We start from the raw sequence: 8,628 nt of genomic DNA, 5'->3' as shown, positions 1-8,628 counted from the left end.
TGCCAGAAGATGTGAAGGAAAGAGAGTCGATCAGACGAAGAGCACCAAGATTCTACTATAATACGGAGAATCGAACGCTATACCGCAGGGGGTACGATAGGTTGCTAGCACGTTGCTTATCAACCAAAGAAGCTGAAGAGGTCCTTTGGGAGGCGCATGAAGGAGAGTGTGGCGCACACCAGCCTGGTCCCAAGCTTTATGACCGCATCAGAAGAATGAGATATTTTTGGCCTTTCATGATGAGTGATGCAATCGCATATGCCCGAAAGTGTAATGCATGTCAAATACATGGGAATTATATGCACCAACCTCCGGAGCATCTGCATCCTTCAGTTACGTCATGGCCGTTCGAGACTTGGGGAATGGACATTGTTGGCCCTATAAATCCCCCATCAGTCAAAGGTGACCGGTTCATCTTGGCAATTACCGATTACTTCTCCAAATGGGCTGAAGCAGTTCCACTCAGAGAAGTTAAAACGAGTAACGTCATTGCATTCATCAAGCACCATATCATCTATAGGTATGGTGTTCCAAGACGAATCATACATGACAACGGTCCTCAGTTTGTCAGCAACGCCTTCATAAGGTTCTGCGAAAAGTTTAAAATTCAGGATATCTCGTCAACGGCTTATAATCCCACAGCAAATGGATTAGCTGAAGCCTTCAACAAGACTATCATAAAACTCTTGTCAAAAATCGTGAAAACTAATAAACGAGACTGGGATGACAAGCTTGGCGCGGCTCTATGGGCCTATCGGACCACGGTGCGCACACCGACGGGAGCAACCCCGTATTCACTGGTATACGGATGTGAAGCTGTTCTTCCATTGGAGATTCAAATCCCGTCTCTTCGGATCGCTCTTGCAACCCAGATGACGACCGAAGAACAACATCAGAAACGCCTCGAAGAACTCGAGAGGCTTGATGAAGAGCGCCTGGAAGCTCAACAACACATTGAATTTTACCAAGCTAGAATCTCTCGAGCCTTCGACAAAAAGGTTCGACAAAGGAGTTTCAAAGAAGGAGATTTGGTTCTAGCTGTGAAACGGCCTATGATCCTTAACTCCAAGAAGAAGGGTAAATTCGAACCCAAATGGGAAGGACCATTCGTAGTAGAGACAGTCTACTCGAGTGGCGCATATCGCCTTGTCACCAAAGACGGCGACCGGCTCATGATGCCGATAAACGGCAAATTCCTGAAAAGATACTATCCTTAGTATCTTCAGGAATAACCAATGCATCGGGAAGTTCCCGGAAGAATACCACATGGGTATTCTTAGGGATAACCCAGTCATTGTAGAATTGATGAATAAGAAAACTACGTTCGAACTCTGAATGTCAGAATGTTTCTTCTTATTTTTATCAAAATTCTCTAACTCTCATGAGTTATTTTTGTGAGATGAGATCTAATCCTCTGATAGGTTAATCTTTCCTCACCAAACCATCCGCTGATCAAATCAAACGACAGTGGATCCACCAACATTTCCATCTGCCCGTCGTTGGCATTTCTCAGACTCAACATGTTAGGTCATAATCACCTAGCATTAAAGTCTCACTTTGAGTGATAATACGAGTTGGCACTTTCTTTGCTACCTGTATTCCACTTTCTTTGCTTTCAGGTCAAACCTATAAAAGTTAGGACCAAAGCCAAAATCTCCTTTCGATTCCTTCAATGAACGAGAGGTCCACTTTCAAATCAAGTGATCAAACCTTCCGACAGTTAGGGTCATCTCAAACTCCAGTTTGGTCAAACCTTCCTACGGGTAGGACCAAAGCCAAAATCCCCTCTCGATTCCTTCCATGAACGAGAGGTCCACTTGGAACAGTCAAACCTATAAAAGTTAGGATTGTTTCCGATCTCGCTTAGTCAAGACTACACATAGTCAAGACTAAAGTCGAGTCACTCCTTTTCGATAAACGAAAATCCACCTTTGTCCCCTTTTTCCACCAAACCTATAAAAGTTAGGGTTGAAATTGGGTCTTCTCCTCAATGAATGAGGGGTTCTTTGGGTTCAAATGACCAATCCTATAAAAGGTAGTGTCGTTCGAACTTTTCCGATTCTCGGAGTGGAGATCCCACTCTTAGTTTCATCCTGCAGGATTCTGGGGGTGGAGATCCCACCTCGAGTTTCCTTTCCGCCTGAAGATAGAATATAAAATTCTTCCTCTTCGGCAACGGGAGATAGAATATAAAATTCTTCCTCTCTCGTTTCTTTTCCACCGGGAGATAGAATATAAAATTCTTCCTCTCCTCGGACCTTTCCGATGCTCGGAGTGGAGATCCCACTCCCAGTTCATCCTTCCAGATACTGGGGGTGGGGAATCCCACCTCAAGTTTCTTTTCCAGCTGAAGATAGAATATAAAATTCTTCCTCTTTAGCACCGGGAGATAGAATATAAAATTCTTCCTCTCCTCGGACCTTTCCGATGCTCGGAGTGGAGATCCCACTCCCAGTTCATCCTTCCAGATACTGGGGGTGGAGAATCCCACCTCGAGTTTCTTTTCCAGCTGAAGATAGAATATAAAATTCTTCCTCTTTAGCACCGGGAGATAGAATATAAAATTCTTCCTCTCCTCGGACCTTTCCGATGCTCGGAGTGGCGACCCCACTCCCAGTTCATCATTCCGGGTGCTCGGAGTGGAGATCCCATTCCCAGTCGGCGGGGGTCGGAGCCTGGAGCGGCGGTGGTCGGAGGCTGGGGTGGCGACTGAGAAGGCGGCGTTTGGGAGAGAGGCGGAAATATTAGGGTTTGTGTGGTCTGGGGTCGGGTCACGCGCTTAAATAGGGTCACCAAACTCCACGGGATTTCAAGTCCCGTGGAGTTGCAGTGGGGGGGGGGGGGGGGTCACGCGCGCTTAAATAGGTGGCAGCAAACTCCACGGGAGTTCAACTCCCGTGGAGTTGCAGTGCCAATTTTCCAGAGATCGATTCTCTGGAAAACTGGCACTGCAACTTCACGGGAGTTGAACTCCCGTGAAGTTGCAGTCACAATTTGCCAGAGACTCGATTCTCTGGAATTGCTGACTGTAACTCCACGGGAGTTCAACTCCCGTGGAGTTTTAAGCAGAAATTAAGCTTCACGGGAGTTGAACTCCCGTGAAGTTTAATTTCTCCATAAACTTCACGGGAGTTGAACTCCCGTGATGTTTCGGAGATTTTTTTACAAAAACCGACCTGTTTTCAGCGCTGGGCTGAAAACAGGTCGGTTTTTGCAATTATTTTGAAAAGGGGTCGGTTTTTGCAATTAAATGTGTAAAAGGGTTGTTTTTGAAAATTTGTCCAAAAAAAGAAAGAATTTTTTTTTCCATAATATCAGAGGTTTGAACTTCCTTACCCATTTGGTTTTATCATTTTGTAGATAGGCCCTGTTGTGGGTCCAGCCCAAGATAAGTCCCACATGAGGTTTATATGAATTAAAATTCTATCTAGATAAAAATTTGGTTGATGTAGTTGTAATAGGAATATGTTTTGAGAATTCTATTTATGAGAACTCTGTAAAAAAATTTCGTGAATAGTAACCGCTACAGTAACTGATGAACATTAACCGAGAGAGAGAGAGAGAGAGAGAGAGAGAGAGAGAGAGAGAGAGATTCCGGATAGCTCGGTTGTACGATTATAATGATTCAAAAGCCGTTGTCTTCAGAACGACGTCGTCGTTAAGGGTACGGTGCCGGTTTCTCCGCGGGTGTTAGAGTTTTTTGGTGAGATGGGTTTTAGGGTTTTGATGCCCTAGAGGTAACACTGTATCTTTCTATTGTGATTTAGCCCTCAAGTTCAGCTGTAACTTAGAGGGATTGTACTCTTGATTCATAGTAAAATATTTTTCTTTGGATTGTCCCGTGGACGTAGGCACGATTTTCTGAACCACGTTAAATCTTGGTGTTTGTTTGCTTGTGGTATTTTCATTGGTGTCGTTATTCGTTTAGTGCTTAATTCCACAAGTTAATCTCCATAAAATCCCTAACAAATGCTATCAAAGCCTTAGTTCGAGGCGTGCTTTGGGATGGAAAAGATGGAGAGTTTTAGCACAATGATGAAATTAGATGGTTCTAATTGGCAAGTATGGAAGTCCAAAATAAAAGATATTCTGTATTGTAAAGATTTACATGACCCTATTGACGGAGATGAAGTCAAGCCAGAAAGATGACTGATAAAAAATAGGAGAAACAACACAGAAAGACGATCGATTATATTCGGATGTGGATCGACATCAGTGTGTTTCATCATGTATCGGGTGAGACTAATGCGAAGTCTCTTTGGAAAAAGCTTGAGGATCTCTACGAGCAGAAGACTGCGAAAAACAAGGCGTTTATTATGAAGCGGTTGGTAAACTTAAAATTTAAAGAAAGAAGCAATATAGCAGGGTACTTGAATGAGTTCACGAGCTTGATTAATCAGTTAGCTACCATGAAGATGACTATCGATGATGAGCTATATGCTTTATTGCTATTGGTTCTTTACCAAACAGTTGGGAGACACTGGTTGTGACAATCAGCAATACAACTCCAGATGATATGTTATCGATGAGTATGGTTACTAGTAGTTTATTCAATGAGGAGACTCGAAGAAAGCCTACCAGCACAGATAACTCACAGGCACTTGTCATGGAGAATAGGGGCAGGAGTAGGTACATGGACCAGTCCAAAAGTCGTGGCGCATCCAAGAGAAGATCAAAGTCTAAAAAGAGAGATTGCTTTTATTGTGGGAAGCTATGTTATATCAAGAGGAATTGTTGGGCATTAAAGATAGAGCAAGGTAGGAACAAATATGAAGAGAAAGATGAGAAGAAGAAAGCTGATAGTGACACTACAACTACTTTGTTTGAGACCAGTGTTATTCTCATTTGTAGGGAAGAAGACTGTATGCATGTTACAAGTTAAAATTATGAGTGGATAGTGGATACATGAGCTACATGTCATGCTACCTCCAATTGAGATCTTTTCACGTCGTGTAAACATGTGACTATGGCAATGTGAAGATGGGCAATACCAGCTACTCGAAGACTGTGGGACTTAATGATATACACTTGCAGACAGATACCGGATACACATTGATCTTAAAGAATGTGTGGCATGTTCTCAATTTGCGGCTCAACTTGATTTCGGGTCTTACTGTGGACCGAATGGGATATAAAATTTAATTTGTAGAAAAATATAAAATCACCAAAGGCTCTCTTGTGATGGCTAGAGGAAGTATATGTTATAATTTATATAAGACTCAAGCAAAGGCTTCATATGATTCTGTAACGCCCCGCCTCGAAATCTCGGAGTCGGTACGCTATTAGATCTGATGGACTGGCTTCACAAACCACCACATGTCTTTTCAACACGTTTTGTCCTCACTCACGCACTCCCTGGAAAACTTCCCAGGGGGTCACTCATCCTAGAATTTCTCCAAGCCAAGCACGCTTAACTTTGGAGTTTCTAAGAGTTGGGTTCCCGAAAAAAAGATGCATCTTGGTGGTATGAGTATTCCAATCAAATCTATCAATACTAATCACATCACCCTCTCAAGGGTTGGGGTATTACAGATTCTTTGAGCGTGGCTCAAGATGGTGACACTCTCAGTATGTGGCATATGAGGCTCTGGCACATGAGCGAGAAGGGGTTACAGATATTGACAAAGAAGTCTCTCATTTTCTTTGTCAAATGTTCGTCACTCACCCATTGTGATTATTGTTTTTTTGGCAAATAACATAGAGTTTTTTTAGTAAGCATTCTAAAAGAAAAGATAATATCCTAGATTTGATTTATTCTGATATTTATGGTCCTATTGAGATGGAGTCCTTGGGTGGAAATAAGTATTTTGTTACATTTATTGATGATGCATCATGGAGGATGTGGGTCTTCTTATTGAGGACAAAGGACCAAGTGTTTTTAGTCTTCCAGTAGTTTCATGTCATGGTGGAGATACAGACAGGAAAGAAATTAAAGTGTTTGCGCGCCGATAATGGAGGAGAGTACACTTCCATTGAGTTTAGAGATTATTGCTCCAAACACGGTATTCGACATTAGAGGACAGAGCTCGACACACCGCAGCATAGTGGAGTTGCAGAGAGGTACAATAGGACCATTGTGGAGAAAGTCAGATATATGTTGAATATGACGAAGTTACCTAAGAGCTTCTAGGCTGAAGATGTTCGCACTGCATACTATCTAATCAACAGGTCTCCTTCAATTCCTTTGGATTTTGATATTCCAGATAGAGTTTAGTCTGAAAAAATATTTCTTATTCTTATCTGAAGGTGTTTGGTTACAAGGCGTTTGCACACATTCCGAAAGAGAAGAGATACGGTTCCTTACATCTTCATTGATTATGGAGAAGATGAGTTCGGCTACAAACTATAGGATCTAGAAAAGAAACGAATTATCAGACGAGCAGATGAGATTTTTTAGGAGAATCAGACTATTCCAGATCTCGGGAGAGTAGAGCAGTCAGAGAGTGTTGTTAGTGATATTTCAGATATGACATCTGTTTCGTCTCCAGTATAGTTGCATCCTACAGATATAGAGTATGTACATGATGATGATGTTGATGATGACCGTTAGATACCAGAGCAGGGAGACATTGATCAGGATCACGAGCAGGAGGCTCCTTAGTAGGGGGAACATCACCAGTAGCAGGAGTTTGCAGAGTCACAACTTAGGAGATCAGCTAGAGAGCATCGACCATCCACGAGATATCCTCTTTTAGAGTATTCTTTGCTTACAGAAAAGGGAGAGCCAGAAATCTTTCAGGAGGCACATACTCATAAAGACAAGGACAAATGGTTCCAGGCTATGAAGGAAGAGATGAAGTCTCTTGAGAAGAATGATACTTATGAGTTGGTGGATTTACCAAAGGACAGAAAAACTTTAAAGAACAAGTTGGTGTTTAAGTTAAAGAAGGATGGCCACAAAGAGATTTAGAAATACAAAGTCAATTTAGTGGTGAAAGGTTTTGGTCAGAAAAATGACATTGATTTTGATGAGATTTTTTTACCGATTGTGAAGATGACGCCCATTAGAGTTATCTTGTGGTTAGCAGCTAGTTTAGACCTCAAGATTGAGTAGCTTGATGTGAAGACTACATTTCTTCATGATGATTTGGAGGAGGAGATCTACATGGAGCAGCCGGAGGGTTTTGAAGTAAAGGGAAAAGAACAAATGGTTTGCAGGTTGAAGAAGACCCTCTATGGTTTGAAACAAACACCCGGATAGTGGTACAAAAAATTTGATTCTTTTATGTTGAGTCATAGCTACCAAAGGATAGTTACAGATTCGTGTGTATATTTTAGGAGATTTTTAGATTCTAGCTTCATTATACTTTTGTTTTATATGAACGACATGTTGATTGTTGATCATGATAGTCAGATAATCGGTGGGCTGAAGAAGGAGTTATTTAAATATTTTGACATGAAGTATTTGAGATCGACACAGAGGATTCTTGGTATGGATATTGCTTGTGACAGAAAGCCCAGGAAGCTGTGATTATCACAAGAGAAATATGTTGAATGGCTACTTGATAGATTCAACATAAAAGATGTCAAGTCAGTCGGTACTCCTCTTGTAGGTCATTTGACGCTTAGCAAAAAGTTTTGCTCGACTATAGATGAGGAAAGCATGAGATGGAGAATATTCATTACTCTTCAGCTGTAGGGAGTTTGATGTATGTCATGGTTTGCACTCGGCCAGATATGGCTCATGCAGTTGGTGTTGTGAGCAGGTTTCTTTCTAATCTAGAAAAAGTTCATTGGGAAGGTGTAAAGTGGATCTTAAAATATTTAAAAGGCAGTTCCAGATTGTGTTTGAGTTTTGGAGGTTCGAATGCAGTATTATATGGCTTTTTAGATACGGATATGGCAGGTGATCTCGATCACAGGAAGTCTACCTCTGGTTGGTTGTTCACTTTTGCAGGGGGAGCAATATCTTGACAATTCATGTTACAGAAATGTGTTGCTTTATCTACAACAGAGGCGTAATATATTGTAGCTGCAGAAGTCGGTAATGAAATGATTTGGTTGAGAAGATTTTTGCAGAAGTTAGACTTGCAGCAGAACAATTAACAAATCTTCATTGATAGTCAAAGTGCTCTTGATTTGAGCAAGAATTTCACATTTCACTCTAGGATGAAACATATCAATGTGAGATATCATTAGCATAGAGAAGCCATTGAGAAAGAGGACCTAAAGCTATAGAAGATTCACAAAGATAAAAATCCAACAGATTTTTTAACGAAGATCGTTTCCAGATAAAAGACAGAGTTGTGTCGGTGATTGGCCGGCATAAACTCCCGTTGAGGAGTTACAGATTGGCATACCCCCTCGTTGGGTTGGAGATGGAGATTGTTGTGGATCAAGCCGAAGATAAGGCCCACATGAGATCTACATGAGTTAAAATTCTATCTAGATGAGGATTTTGATGATCTAATTGTAATAGGAATAAGTTTGGAGAATTCTATTTATGAGAACCCTGTAATCAATTTTTTGTGAATAGTAACCGCTACAGCAACCCGTGAACAATAACCAAAAAGAAAAAGGGAGGGGGGAGAGAGAAAAGGTAAGATTCCGGATAGCTCGGTTGTTCGATTGTAGTGATTCAAAAGCCGTTGTCTTCAGAACGACGACGCCGTCAAGGGTACGATGCTG

Source organism: Asparagus officinalis, chromosome 1 (genome assembly GCF_001876935.1).
Source record: "Asparagus officinalis chromosome 1, Aspof.V1, whole genome shotgun sequence".
NCBI classification, from domain to species: domain Eukaryota; kingdom Viridiplantae; phylum Streptophyta; class Magnoliopsida; order Asparagales; family Asparagaceae; genus Asparagus; species Asparagus officinalis.
Note: the sequence above shows the minus strand (reverse complement) of the source record.